Genomic DNA, 14,508 nt, shown 5'->3' on the forward strand with positions numbered 1-14,508 from the left:
GTTTACTGATAGCTCAGGTGGCTTATCGAGTCCAATATCACAGACAAACTTAGGCAACATTGGCTGCAGCTACGTTACATAGTGGTTGCATTACGTTACACTGTTAATACTCGATCCTTCCATCGTGTCCCTGGGCACCCCTTTGGGCGCTTTCCAGCAGGCTGAGAAAGAAGAATATGTTATGGGGGGGATCTTTGCAGCCATACTATTATATCTCCTTGTACCCTAATACTCAGCAAATGTCTGATTTTCCAAACCGCTGGTACAGATTTTCATTTGTTCTTCGTTTCCATTTACCTTCCACGATACTGTAGACGGGTTCATAGGTACCTTCCTCTCGAACGCACAGATTGCTTCTTCAGTTGTTGCTGATCTCGCCCATGTTTCAAACCATATAAAAGTACCGGCCATGTTTAGCTGGATCTTATTCTTTTCTAATATCAGTCGCAACATGAATAAATGTTTGAGGCTAAACAACATACGATTAGCGTTTGATATTCACTGATGTACCTCTTCCGTCACTTCACTGTAATTATTCTTTATGGAATCCAGATACTTAAATTTATGAAGTCATTCGAAGGTAGGCCCATCAACAACAATGAAAGGAAGCAGGGTTGATGGTGTGATAAAACGGAATATTTGGAAATTGACAGGAATGGGGGAAAGAAATATAGTAGAAGAAGAATGGGTAGCTCTGAGGGATGAAGTAGTGAAGGCAGCAGAGGATCAAGTAGGTAAAAAGACGAGGACTAGTAGAAATCCTTGGGTATCAGAAGAAATATTGAATTTAATTGATGAAAGGAGAAAATATAAAAACGCAGTAAATGAAGCAGGCAAAAAGGAATACAAACGTCTCAAAAATGAGATCGACAGGAAGTGCAAAATGGCTAATCAGGGATGGCTAGAGGGCAAATGTAAGGATGTAGAGGCTTATCTCACTAGGGGTAAGATACATACTGCCTACAGGAAAATTAAAGAGACCTTTGGAGACAAGAGAACCACTTGTATGAATATCAAGAGCTCTGATGGAAACCCAGTTCTAAGCAAAGAAGGGAAAGCAGAAAGGTGGAAGGAGTATATGGAGGGTCTATACAAGGGCGATGTACTTGAGAACAATATTATGGAAATGGAAGAGGATGTAAATGAAGATGAAGTGGGAGGTATGATACTGCGTGAAAAGTTTGACAGAGCACTGAAAGACCTGAGTCGAAACAAGGCCCCGGGAGTAGACAACATTCCATTGGAACTACTGACGGCCTTGGGAGAGCCAGTCCTGATAAAAATCTACCATCTGGTGAGCAAGATGTAAGAGACAGGCGAAATTCCTTCAGACTTCAAGAAGAATATAATAATTCCAATCCCAAAGAAAGCAGGCGTTGACAGGCGTGAAAATTAGCGAACTATCAGTTTAATAAGTCACAGCTGCAAAATACTAACGCGAAATCTTTACAGGCGATTGGAAAAACTGGTAGAAGCCGACCTCAGGGAAGATCAGTTTGGATTCCGTAGAAATGTTGGAACACGTGAGGCAAAACTGACCCTGCGACTTATCTTAGAAAGTAGATTAAGGAGCCGGCCTGTGTGGCCGTGCGGTTCTAGGTGCTTCAGTCTGGAACCGCGTGATCGCTACGGTCGCAGGTTCGAATCCTGCCTCGGGCATGGATGTGTGTGATGTCCTTAGGTTAGTTAGGTTTAAGTAGTTCTAAGTTCTAGGCGACTGATGACCACAGATGTTAAGTCCCATAGTGCTGAGAGCCAATAGCTTAAGGAAAGGCAAACCTACGTATCTAGCATTTGTAGACTTAGAAAAAGCTTTTTACAATGTTGACTAGAATACTCTCTTTCAAATTCTAAAGGCGGCATAGGTAAAATACAGGGAGCGAAAGGCTATTTACAATTTTTACAGAAACCAGATGGCAGTTATAAGAGTCAACGGGGCATAAAACGGAAACAGCGATTGGGAAGGGAGTGAGACAGGGTTGTAGCCTCTCCCCGATGTTATTCAATCTGTATACTGAGCAAGCAGTAAAGGGAACAAAAGAAAAATTCGGAGTAAGTATTAAAATGCATGGAAAAGAAATAAAAACCTTGAGGTTCGTCGATGACATTGTAATTCTGTAAGAGACAGCAAAGGATCTGGAAGAGCAGCTGAACGGAAAGGACAGTGTCTTGAAAGGAGAATATAAGGTGAACATCAACAAAAGCAAAACGAGGATAATGGAATGTAGTCCAATTAAATCGGGTGATGCTGAGGGAATTAGATTAGGAAATGAGACACTTGAAGTAGTAAAGGAGTTTTGCTATTTGGGGAACAAAATAACTGATGATGGTCGAAGTAGAGAGGATATAAAATGTAGACTGGCAACTGCATGGAAAGCGTTTCTGAAGAAGAGAAATTTGTTGACATCGAGTATAGATTTAAGTGGCAGGAAATCGTTTCTGAAAGTATTTGTCTGGAGTGTAGCCATGTAAGTGTAGCCATCTATGGAAGTGAAACATGGACGATAAATAGTTTGGACAAGAAGAGAATAGAAGTTTTCCATATGTGGTGCTACAGAAGAATGCTGAAGATTAGATGGGTAGATCACAAAACTAATGAGGAGGTATAGAATAGAATTTGGGAGGAGTTTGTGGCACAACTTGACAAGAGGAAGGGACCGGTTGGTAGGACATGTTCTGAGGCATCAAGGGATCACAAATTTAGCATTGGAGGGCAGTGTGGAGGGTAAAAATCGTAGAGGGAGACCAAGAGATGGATACACTAAGCAGATTCAGAAGGATGTAGGTTGCAGTAAGTACTGGGAGATGAAGAAGCTTGCACAGCATAGAGTAGCGCGGAGAGCTGCATCAAACCAGTCTCAGGACTGAAGACCACAACAACAACAACAAACAGTAAACAGCCACTCAGGCTCCAGTATTTTAGCAACAATTGAAACAAAAAGGCTGATCAGAATGTAGCATCAGAGATGCCTTCTTGTGTTCAAAATTAACGAAACAACCTGTACTGATCAAAGTGGCCCCATGTTAAAAAATACCCGGTGACCTGGATTATTTATTAGAAATGTGTAAATACTGTTAATACTGGTGCAGCTTACAGTATGTTCACTTCTAAAATGTCTGTCAAAATTAAATAAACTTCGTCAGTAACACAATTTTTCTTCCTTGTTAATGTTATATCACTACTTAATTTGCTTTAGTGGAAAAATTGCATTTGAAATTCACAAATACGATTCCTCCTTAAATACCACTTCGAACGCTTCTGAAATTTACAAAGGATTATAGTGTAACTAACTAAAACCGTAATATTTCATTCTGTTAATTAGTTTACTTCTGGTTCTAACATATTTAATCCCCTGAAGTATCGCTAGCTACAATGCATCATCCTGGTTATTAGGTCCAGTTTTTTTCTTTATTAAGCCTTTTTTTACCATTCATTCCACCTCTGAAGTATATGTGGGCTGGAGGAGAGCAGAGTCCTTTTTAGCCAATAGTTGTGGTTTGTACTGGTGTGACACCATTTATTAAGGACAATTAGGTGCTTATTCAGTCAAAATCGTGGCATTTGTCTTACGGGTGAGGGAGGAACCTCTGGGTCGAAAAACTGTTTGGGATTGATTGCCTCTATATTCATTTTATCTCAGTGGTCTTGATAACGTTATGTTTTGATCTTGTAATTTTGCTGATGTGACAAATTTCCGCCTAATTCTGTAGGAGAAAAACTTGTAAATCTAGTCGATCTAGAGAATATTGTCTTCTTCTATAGGACTTGATTGAAGTAATTTTGTTCAGTAAGATGTTCTTGCTGTATCAGGCTGCTGCATCAACCCAAATCATTGTAGATGTTCTTGATCTGTTGAGAGTTTCATTGATTTCTTCATTTTCTAGAGGATTCTGTTGCAACAATTTCGACACTGCTTCGAGAGTCATGGAGGGAGGAACTGCATATTTGAATTTCGGAAGATTAAACTTCGAGGGGTCTTGCTGCAAGAGTGATTTTGTAAGTCCATTGTTACGTAGTCTGTTGAACCCGAATCTGGTGATTCGTTCCTTTATTCTGCCTAGCATGTTTCTGGTTTTAAGTGTTTCGTAAAGGGAGTTTGTTCGGAAGTTATTGGGTAGATCTACAGTACAGCAAACAGAATGTTTTTCGGCATAAAATTTTCTGGGTATGGTACCGCGTAATGTTGTACTGCTGGGGAAAACCAACGTTTCAGCCACGGTTGCAGCGGCCTCCTTCTGGATATACTGGTGACCCAGAAGAAGGCTGCTGCAACCGTGGCCGAAACGTTGGTTTTCTAGAGCATAGTTTTATACAGTATGACGTGCTACCATACCCAGAAAACATTTATGTCGACTGATTCTGGCTGCGGAAGCCTACGCAAGAATTTTTTTCGTTTGGTTAGATGGCATAATCCATGCATGCGATCCATATTCGTGAATGGGTCGAATTAATATTTTATATGTAAGAAGAGCAACATTTTCAGTATTTCAAGAGACGTACTAAACTGAGTCGGCTTTCAGTTTGTTTTAATCTTTTCAGTCTTGTTTTTCTGCCAATTTTAGAGTTCAGCCCGAGAGATTCCAAAATATTTGGCCTTTGGTTGTGGAGTAATGTCTTGTCCTCAAAGTCGAATGTTGTGTTTTTAGGGGTTCTGTTGTTGGCGATTAGTAAGATTTCTATGTCTGAATAGGGTAAGTTGACTTTTGGTTGGATAAAGTTGCATTCTCAATTTTCTGAACCAGGTTACAAGTTTTCTGATGTAGCTATTAGATTGTTGATTGATTGCATTGCAGGTGGATACATAACATCAGTAAATGGTGTCATCCGCGTGTCTTGGGATGTCAGCGGTATAAATTGTATATATCAATGGGGAGATGATGGCACCCTGAGGGACTCCCATTTGGGGTGTGAAGTAGGACGATTTTTGATCCCCAATTCATACTTGTTCTTTTCTATTTCTAATGTTTGCTATTAATTGTACTATTGTGGCGGGAAGTTGTGTTTTAGCATTTTGTGAAGAAGTCATACATGCCATATCTTATCAACAGTGCGATCTGCGTCCAGAAAGAGCGCAGCAGCCACATCTGTTAAGCTGCGCGCTTCTGATAGTTAACCAGTTAGTCTTAATAATGGATCAGTGGTAGTGGGACTGTTTCTGAAACCACCTTGTTCATGCGGTATAGTGCCGTTGTCTTCTGCAAACCGTTGGAGTCTGTTGTTAATTATTATTTCAAGGTTTTGTCAGTTATTGGAAAGGTCCGTAAGAGTTAGGGTTGGTATTTGATTCTCCAGGTTTAAGAATCATTACAATATGCACATATTTTCTGTTCGTATAGTAGAGCTTTTAGAGTTTACACTGCATAAAGTAAAGGTTTTAGTGTTCATATCCTTGTGATACAAGCTGTTTGAGATGAACTCGTCCAGTGCCGTCGTTTCCAGGACTGTATTTTTGCCGCTCAGTATGGCAGAGGCTACCTCATATTCTATCATTTCTACCATTAGTGGATGATCGGCTGGTGTTATATTTTTGTACAGAAATGAATAAAGTTCCCTAGTATCAATTTCCTCGTGGTTGTCGTCAATTTTGGGGCATTGTGAGTGATGGGGCATTGTGAGTGATTGTGTATTTTTTCGAGTAAATGGAGGAATATTTCAGCCTTCACCCTTTTGGCTGTCGTGATGTGATCGTCGATCTGTAAAGGCGGATCTTCGGTGACGGTTTTTCCCATGATTCTATTGAATTTATTTCAAAACAGAGTGGGTTTATGTGTGACAAGTCCTCGTGACTCAAGTTCCCATCTATTTGCTCTGCATTGGCGAATCTCTGATCCAACTTGAATGTGAAGACGGCTCCATTCCGTTTTAGCGCTTTTATTAGCTCGTCGTTTAATCTGTCTATATGATTTTCTTTTTTCTTTGTTTAGGATAAGGAAAGGTGTAGGAAGCCTGTCCTTATGCTCTATGATGGTTTTCTTTGGTGCATTGTTAGTGATAGCAGATTGCATCGTTTGGACAATTAGCTGGTTATAGTTATCAAGGTCTTCTGTAGTATTAGTTGGTAGTATTAGTTGCTGTCGTATTGGGCATTTTACTCAAAAATTTTCTGAAGTTTTCTGTGTTTAAGGTTTTAGAGTCGATGAAAATTTTCCTGTTTTTGCCGAAGCATTTGGTTTTGGCGGTTCCAATAATCGTAATCTTTTGTTTTCGAACCAGTTTCTCTAGAGGCTCTTTTATAGCACAGAAACCATTTGTGTTGGCAGAGCATATAGTTGCAGTGTCTTTTCTGGACTTGAATGTGAAAGACTACAAAATTTGTAGGAGAGGAGTAGTAGGTTAGACTTGGGCAGATGAGTCTGTCGGGTTCCTGATATAGATGTGTATTTTGTTCCAGACGTGTGTAATTTCCGTTTACCGTCGGAAGACCTTTCTGGAAATCGTTTTTATCGTTTCAGTAGTGTGGGATCTATGTTCCGGAAGAACTCTGAGTAGCGCAGTAGTCAATGGACGCAAAGTTTTCAGTTTGAGAGCATTCCAGCATGGGGTGAGTTGGTTCAACAATGCGCTTAATGTGCTGACGGCGGACATGGGTTGCTTCGGTCTTTCTGAGCAGTTTGGGTCGGTAGCGAGTTGAGTACCACTGCAAATACTGCATTTAGGTGTTTTTCTTTTAGAATCTAGTTTGCAGATGAAAATCAAATAAGATCCGCTACATTTCGCACATCTGGGTTCGTTGCGACAGTTTTTGGATGTGTGCTAAATCTGTTGCATTTCTTTGCATTATGTGGGTTGCGGAGGTAATGGGTTGGATGGTTTAACCTTACGTAGTACGCAAAGCATCCCGAAGTGGTGTGTAAGAAGTTTGTCTACGGTATCCTCGTAATCAGAGATGACACGAATTGTTTTTGATGGGTCTTTCTGTGAGTCGCGAATAGACGCGCGGTGCTTTTTTAACTTGGTACCCCTGCATCTTTAGTTCTCTTTTCGACTTCTTCAATGGTGACGTCATAATCAACACTTATGATGACGACATTTAGGAAGGGTCCATGTGACTTCTAGTCAGGTTGTGGTTTATTGCGTGAGTTTATTGTCTCGGTGGTTGCTTCCGGTCTGTAGGTGATGCCAGTTGTTGTTTTGAGAATGGTCCGAAAGACAGTTTGGTAAGTGGTCAGTTTGACACTGTTCCCTATGAAAAACATGTCAATCACAAATTGTGCAAGGTTGAATTGTTTTAGAGCTGCATGAAAAGACTTAGCGGTTTCCTTTGTGTCCAGATTTTCAGTGATAACAATTCTAGGCTGAATGTTCAGATCAAACTTTACCATGTTCTCATTGGATTATGTGGACGCAGTGGAGTTTCGTTTCGAGTTAAGCCTAGAGCATATACCTTTCGAAAAAACCTTCGTCGTCACGTATTTCAAAAGATTCCGTATTGGGAGGAAATTCTTCGGTTTGAAAATGAGTAAATGGTTGTGGGCCTAACTGAGATTGTTGAGGTTGCTGAGGATCGGTTGGTGACTGTTGGGGTTCGCCCAGTGTGTTTGCATCAAATTTGTTGTTTTTGTCAGGATGTTTTCAAGTTTTGTACTTCTGGGCCTAAATCCTCTGCCTCAACAGGCCGCAGACTGGCTGTCCTCAGACAGTGGTCGGTCCTGGGGTGTGCCTTGACTATCCGACACTGGGTCTGCCTTCGAGGGTGCTTGGCCTGGCTCTGGTTGTCTGTCTTCAGTCAGTGGCTGGGCCTGAGGTATTCTGGCTTCAGGGCTGCTTGGCCTGGCTCTGGTTTGCCTTGGTTCTGGCCTGGTTCTATGCCTTGGCCTCAGCAGGCACTGTGTGCCCGGCTCTGGTTTGCCTTGGTTCTGGCCTTGGGTTCTATGCCTTGGCGGGTGCTGTGTAGCTGTCCTTGGGCAGGGCAATGGTCTGCAGTATGCCTTGCTTAATCATAATGAATATATCAACTGTCCAGTTTATTTCGCCTGCAACTAAATAAATATATTTTTTGCTATATAAGAGAAGAATACAGATCCAGTGGGAATTAGTGAAGTACATTGGCAGGAAAAATAGAACTTCTGTTCATTTGGTTTCATGGCTACAAATACAAAATAATATAAGGGCAATGCAGCAGTAAATCCAATAATGAACAGGAAGATAAGAATGCAGGTAAGCTACTGCACACAGCATAATGAACACATTATCTTAGCTAACATAGACACGAAGCCAACACCTATCACACTAGTACAAGTTTTATGCCATTGGCTCTGTAGATGATGAAGACATTGAAGAAACACGTGATATAAAAGAAATTATTCAGATAGTTAAGGGTGCCGAAAATTTGATTCAAATGAGGGACTACAACTCTATAGTAGGAAAAGGAAGAGAAAGAAATATAGCAGGAGGATATGGAAAGGGGAAAAGGAGTGATAGAGGAAGCCAACTGGTAGAATTTTCTACGGAGCATAATTTAATTGTCGCTAACACTTGGTTTAAGAGGCATAAAAGAAAGTAGTGTATGTGGAAGAGACCTAGAGACATTGAAAGATTTCAGATTAACTCTGTAATGGTAAGCCAGAGATTTCGGAACAATTTATAGGGGCAGATGTGTACTCGGAACACAATGTATTGGGTATCAACTATAGATTAAAACCGAAAAATTTACAAAAAGATAGGGAATTGAGAAGATGGGACCTGGGTAAGTTGAAAGAACCAGAAGTTGTTGAGAAACTCAGTGGAAGCATTAGACAAAGTTTGACTGAAACATGGGAAAGTAATACAGCAGGAGATGAATAGGTAGCTTTGAGAGGTGAAACAATGAAGGCAGAAGAGGATCAATTAGGTAAAAAGACAAAGTTTCGTAGAAATCATTGGATATCACAGGAGACAATGAATTTAATTTATGAGAGGAGAGAATATAAAAATGCAGCGACTGAAGTAGGTAAAAGTGATTACAGACGTCTAAAAATGAGAAGTGCAAAGTTGCTAAGCAGGAATGGCTAAAGAGCAAATGCACAGCTACAGAAGCATGTGTAACTAGGGGATGATAGATACCACACATAAGAATATTAAAGAGGCCTTTGGAGAAAACAAAAGCAGCTATATGAATTTCAAGAGCTCGGATGGAGACCGGTGCTACGCAGTGAAGAGAAAAGTGGAAGGAGGGAGGAGTAGATAGAGGGGCTATACAAGAAAAATTCTCTTGAACGAAAAAGTAATAAACGTAGATGAAGATGAGATTGGGGTTGTGATACTGCGAGAAGAATTTGGCAGAGCACAAAAAGTTCTAAGTCGACCTGGGCTCCTGGGAAGGACAACATTCCCTCACTAATACTGATATTCTTGGGAGAGCCTGCCACGAAAAGGCTATTCCACCTGCTGTACAAGCAGTATGAGACAGGCGAAACACCTTCACACTTCAAGAAGAATCCAGTAATTGCAATTCGAATGAAAATTGGTACTTACAGATGTATTAACGAACTATCAATAAGTTGTAGTTGCGAAATATTAACATGAACTATTTACTGAAAAATTGGAAAAACTGGCTAAACCTCGGGGAAGATCAGTTTGGGTTCCGGAGAAATTTGCGAACACTCGAAGCAATACTGACCCTACTGCTACTCGTAGAAGACAGGACAAGGAGGGGCTAACCTAAGTTTACACAATTTATAGTCTTAGAGAAATATTTTGACAACGTTTGATGGAATGCACTTTGAAGTTCTGAAGGAAGTAGAGGTGAAGTATAGGGAGCGGAAGGATATTTAAAACTTGTACAGAAACCAGGCGGCAGTTACGAGAAGCGACTAGTGATTGAGAAGGGAGGGTGACAGGGCTATAGCTAACACCTGCTTTTATTCAATCTGTACAATGAACATGCAGGAAAGGACCCCAAGGAAAAATTTGGAGAGGTAATTAAAGTTCATGGAGCAGAAATAAAAACTTCGAGATTTGCAGACGACATTGTGATTGTGTTAAAGACAGAAAAGGACTTCGAATAGAAATTTAACGAAGTGGATAATGGCCTGAGAGGAGAAAATAAGATGAATGTCAACAATAGCAAAATAATGATGATGGATTGCAGTCGAAGTAATTCAGGCGATGGTGAGGGAATTAGATGAGGAAGCTAAACACTAAAAGTAGTGGGTGAGTTCTGCTATGTGGGCAGTAAAACAAATGATGATAGCCAGAAATAGGGAGGATATAAAATGTAGAATGGCAATCGCAAGGAAAACGTTTCTGGATGAGAGAAATTTGTTCACATTGAATACAGATTTAAGTTTCAGAAAGATTTTTTCTGTAGGTATTTTTCTGGAGTACAGCCTTGTATGGCAGTGAGACATGGCCGATAAACAATTCAGGTAAGAAGAGAAAGAAAATTTTGAAATGTATTGCTAGATGGGTAGATCACGTTACTAATGAGGAAGTTCTGAATGTAATTGGGGAGAAAGGAAACAGGTTGACTAAAAGAATGTATCGATGACAGGACACATTCTGAGGCTTAAAAGTATCATTAGTTTGGTATTGGAGGTAAGGGTGTGTGTAGGGAGGGTCGGGGCTTAAAAATCGTAGAGGGAGACCAAGAGATAAATACAGTAAGCAGATACAGGAGGATGTAGATTGCAGTAGTTATTCGGAGATGTAGAGGCTTATTCAGGGTAGATAGCACGGAGGACTGGAGTTTTAGGGCTGAAGAACTACACAACGGCAATAAGAACAACTACAGATGAATGCCCTTAAACCATATTTTGGTTCTCACTACGACTCATGATACTGTTTTGCCCACTTTTGCTGTTAAAGTTTTATGATGGACAAAGATATTTGCAAACAAGTTGTCTGCCTCTTGACTTAAGAAGACAGCGAGTGATCGTGCAGTATCGGCCTTGACTGATTTTTCTAAGATCCCATGGCGCATTTCTTGATTTTATGCGAATATTGACGTTCTTGTGCGACAAATTGGCTTGTATCAACAGAGTTTCTGAAAAGGACAGATAAATTCGAAGCAGCGTAGGAAGCAATATTCAGGTGAGAGTAATATTTAAAATTTATCCACAATCGCTGAATATCAGTCGTAATGGATCACTATTCTTCTTACTTTTATTAAACAAAAGGGCAATAAAGGAATTAGAAGTACTTTGTGGTTTAGTAATTAGTCATTACTCACTGTGATACTGTAAAAGCCATATTATCCGTCACTTATAGCTTGCACATCAGCTCCTCTGTGTTCATAAATCGCTTATAGAATCTCAACAACTTTAACCACTACGGAACACACATTCTTTACTAGACCATTATACACCTTTTCGTCTTACTGTTAGTACCCGAGTCGCGCAGATGCCCACGCTACATTCGAAGTTCAGAAAATCTCATGCCAACCCTCTTTTTTTCTGCCTCCTCCTTCTACCTTTGATCAACTGTCCTTTCCTCTGATTTTCCACAGCAGTTAGTCTCTCTGGGCATAGCTCTCACACGACCTAAAAAATACATGAACAACAGTAGCATAAATACAAGCAATATTCAAGATATTCTGCCCAATTGTCAATCGTGTGATTATTGCTACAACATGTTTTGGAACAACATTATCCTATTTTCAAGTGTTCAAAACGAGGATCCCACATAAAACAATCGTCCTTATACTGACAGAAATATCTGAATTATAGACATCCTGAGTTATATTCTACCTTAAACAAAAAAAAAAAAATTATGCCGTTAGGCCTCGTCACAACTTGGAAACGAGCTGCTTCCTCCATTGTAAAATCATAAAAGATAAAACATCACCTGCCAGTGCATCCACCGATCCCGAGGTACCGTTGAAAACTGCTGCTATCACCACACATCGATAAAATTTACTTAAAGCATAATGCTCAGCACCACCGATACTATTGTCTGTCATAAAATCTTTGAGAAGTAAGTGTCTGGGTCTAGCCCTTTCTAACTTAAAACTACATCTAAGCTGCAGTCTCAACGGAAATAGCTGCGTAAATCCTAGTTCACTAAATAAATGCAGCGCGGTGTGGCCGCGCGGTTTAGAGCGCTATGTCACGGATTGTGCGGCCCCTCCCGCTGGAGGTTCGAGTCCTTCCTCGGGCACAGGCGTGTGTGTTTTTCTTAGCATAAGTTAGTTCAAAGAGTGTGGAAGTCTGGGGATCGATGACCCCAGCTGTTTGGTCCCTTAGGAATTCACGCGCATTTGAACATTTTACGTTCAACGAATGCTGCTGTTTCTCGAGATGCTTTGTTACAAATGACTAGCCGTTCTCTATGAATCATGCTCTTTAAATCTAACTTTAAAATTACGTCTCGTCTGCCGCACATATCTCGCTTCACAATGCCGATACTTGACTTCATACACTCCCGATTTCCTCACCCAGTTCTCACTCATCTGTGTCGGTCTTATGCTTCAGCCTCTGTCCTAATTTGTTGTCCATCTTGAAAGCAATTCTAACCCCTTTCTTCAAACAACCTTGCTAACTTGTATGAGATGGTCGGCCAATACGGCATGACTATGTTAGCGTGTCTTATTATCATTTTGCTGTTTACCATGCCTAACTGCTACATCCAATCAATTTATCAAATGTGCGTCACAAACATTTTCTATCGCTAATTGTCTACGGATTTCATTTCCACATTCTTGTTTCCGGACTTAGGGGTATAAAGTTAGACATGTACATCGCATCTTTGAAAAATGCTGATTTCTGGTTAATGGGGGTGGTCACTGATAAGTCGTCATGCCTCCTGTTCGGCAATGTTTCTGTGACTTGGGATGAGGGGTACACTTGGCATGGAAGGTCAAGGCCACTACTATGTCACTCCTTACCACAATAACTATAACACCAATATTTAATAATTTATTCAAAACAAGTTTTTATAAAACAATTAGAGGCAACCAACACGTGGCCGTTCTGAAGACAATATCAAATTTACGATAACAACAACTTATTGGTGTTTTAAATACTTAAGCAACAAATTACAATCTGAAGGTGATTTTAAAAGGCAATAATCAATAATATAAAAGTGATTTACAAGGCACAGCAGTTCGTTACGAACCCAAGTAGCACAAGGAGCATAACAAATTAATTAATACAATTGATTCCCAAGCAATTAAAGGCTGCCCTGGGCAAAACGTGACTTAAAATGCCGGAAGCAGCAACCCAGCCGTCCAAAACCACACCTAAACGCCGGGGCCCAACCGGGAGTCACTTCCCATTAGACGACACGTCACAGCTTCTGTGCACCGAAGCAGAACGTGGCGCCGCTCCCACACATCCCAACTCGCAAAAAAACTGGAACACAAACAGACCGCAGACAACACGGCAAACACCAAGCAAACATTAATAAGTTAAGAGCCAATAAATAATAACGTAATTTAAAAAAAAACCAATAAGAGCTTTCAAAAACGTCGTAAATTTTGCAACAATATTAATGCTGCAAACATTTAAACTAATACTTGTTAAAAAATATTATCAGACTTTAACGCCTACAATGTGTACAAAGATAAAATGGAAATAATTTCAAGATAATATTACGTTATTCAAATGCACATCACCACAAACTAGGTTTGGAGTACTTTAATTTCACTGCACAGGTCTGCAATGTAACTGCCAATTGTGTAAGCTTGGCATGCAAAAAATTACGACTAGACTATGACCTAATATGTTCAGAACCTTACAGTTACTAGATCTTTTGGTGACGCTGATTTCCTTAAAGGAAGTAGTGACTGCTGGTATCCATGCGATCACACACCTTGCCGGCTGCTCGTACTTCAACAACACATACATTAGGGCAACCAACCAACCAACAAGTGACAGTCGCTACAACGCAAATGGTTCCACGAAACGAAGGCACCAAGACCACTTACACCTCTGATGGAGAGCGTTGTTCGAGATGGTCTCGAGGAAATGGTCTGTCCGAGAAAACAGACACCAAAGCAATGCGAGGAGCAGCGCCCGGAGCTGACACCAGGCAGATGCACCCAAACTCGCGACCGTCCTGCAAGGTAGGCCTGCCGCGCCTCTGTTGGCCGAGCCCGCGTGTTTGGCTCCTTCGTCCGCTCAAGCACGTCCTTAGCGCCTCGTAGCCAGTCCAACGACCAAATCCACGACCGCAAATCTCGCCGCCATGTCACAACAGGGGCAAAGATCGTAGTACGGCTGCGTAATCGATAGTCGTGCCAAACAGCTGGAGTGCCAGAAAAGGCGCACCACGGCTCAGGTTCCGTGTGCATTATCTACCATCATATGGTGAGAGGTGGGAGAACCGCATGCACCTAGGAAGATTGTCGAACACGATAGTATTGGGGGCCCAGGTGTTACAGTGTGGTTAGACATAATGTTGCATGGGTGTACTGATACCCAAATCTTTGAAGACGGCACACTCACACGTTATTGTGACAAAATTCTCCTTCCCAGTGTGTGTCTTCTCAGAGGTATATTCGGACCTGATCTCATTGTTATGGATGACAAAGCGAAACAATATGGAACTGTGTAAGTGAAGGAGCCCTTGGACGGACAGGATATGCAGCG

General features: G+C 41.0%; 1 protein-coding gene across 1 annotated transcript in view; it reads left to right on the top strand.

The window, feature by feature from the left end:
* The window catches only part of LOC126100549 (fatty acyl-CoA reductase wat-like), a 212,838-nt gene that overhangs the window by 94,930 nt on the left and 103,400 nt on the right, over positions 1-14,508 (top strand). The window lies entirely within an intron of this gene.

Source organism: Schistocerca cancellata, chromosome 9 (assembly GCF_023864275.1).
Source record: "Schistocerca cancellata isolate TAMUIC-IGC-003103 chromosome 9, iqSchCanc2.1, whole genome shotgun sequence".
In the NCBI taxonomy this organism is placed as follows: Eukaryota; Metazoa; Arthropoda; class Insecta; order Orthoptera; family Acrididae; genus Schistocerca; species Schistocerca cancellata.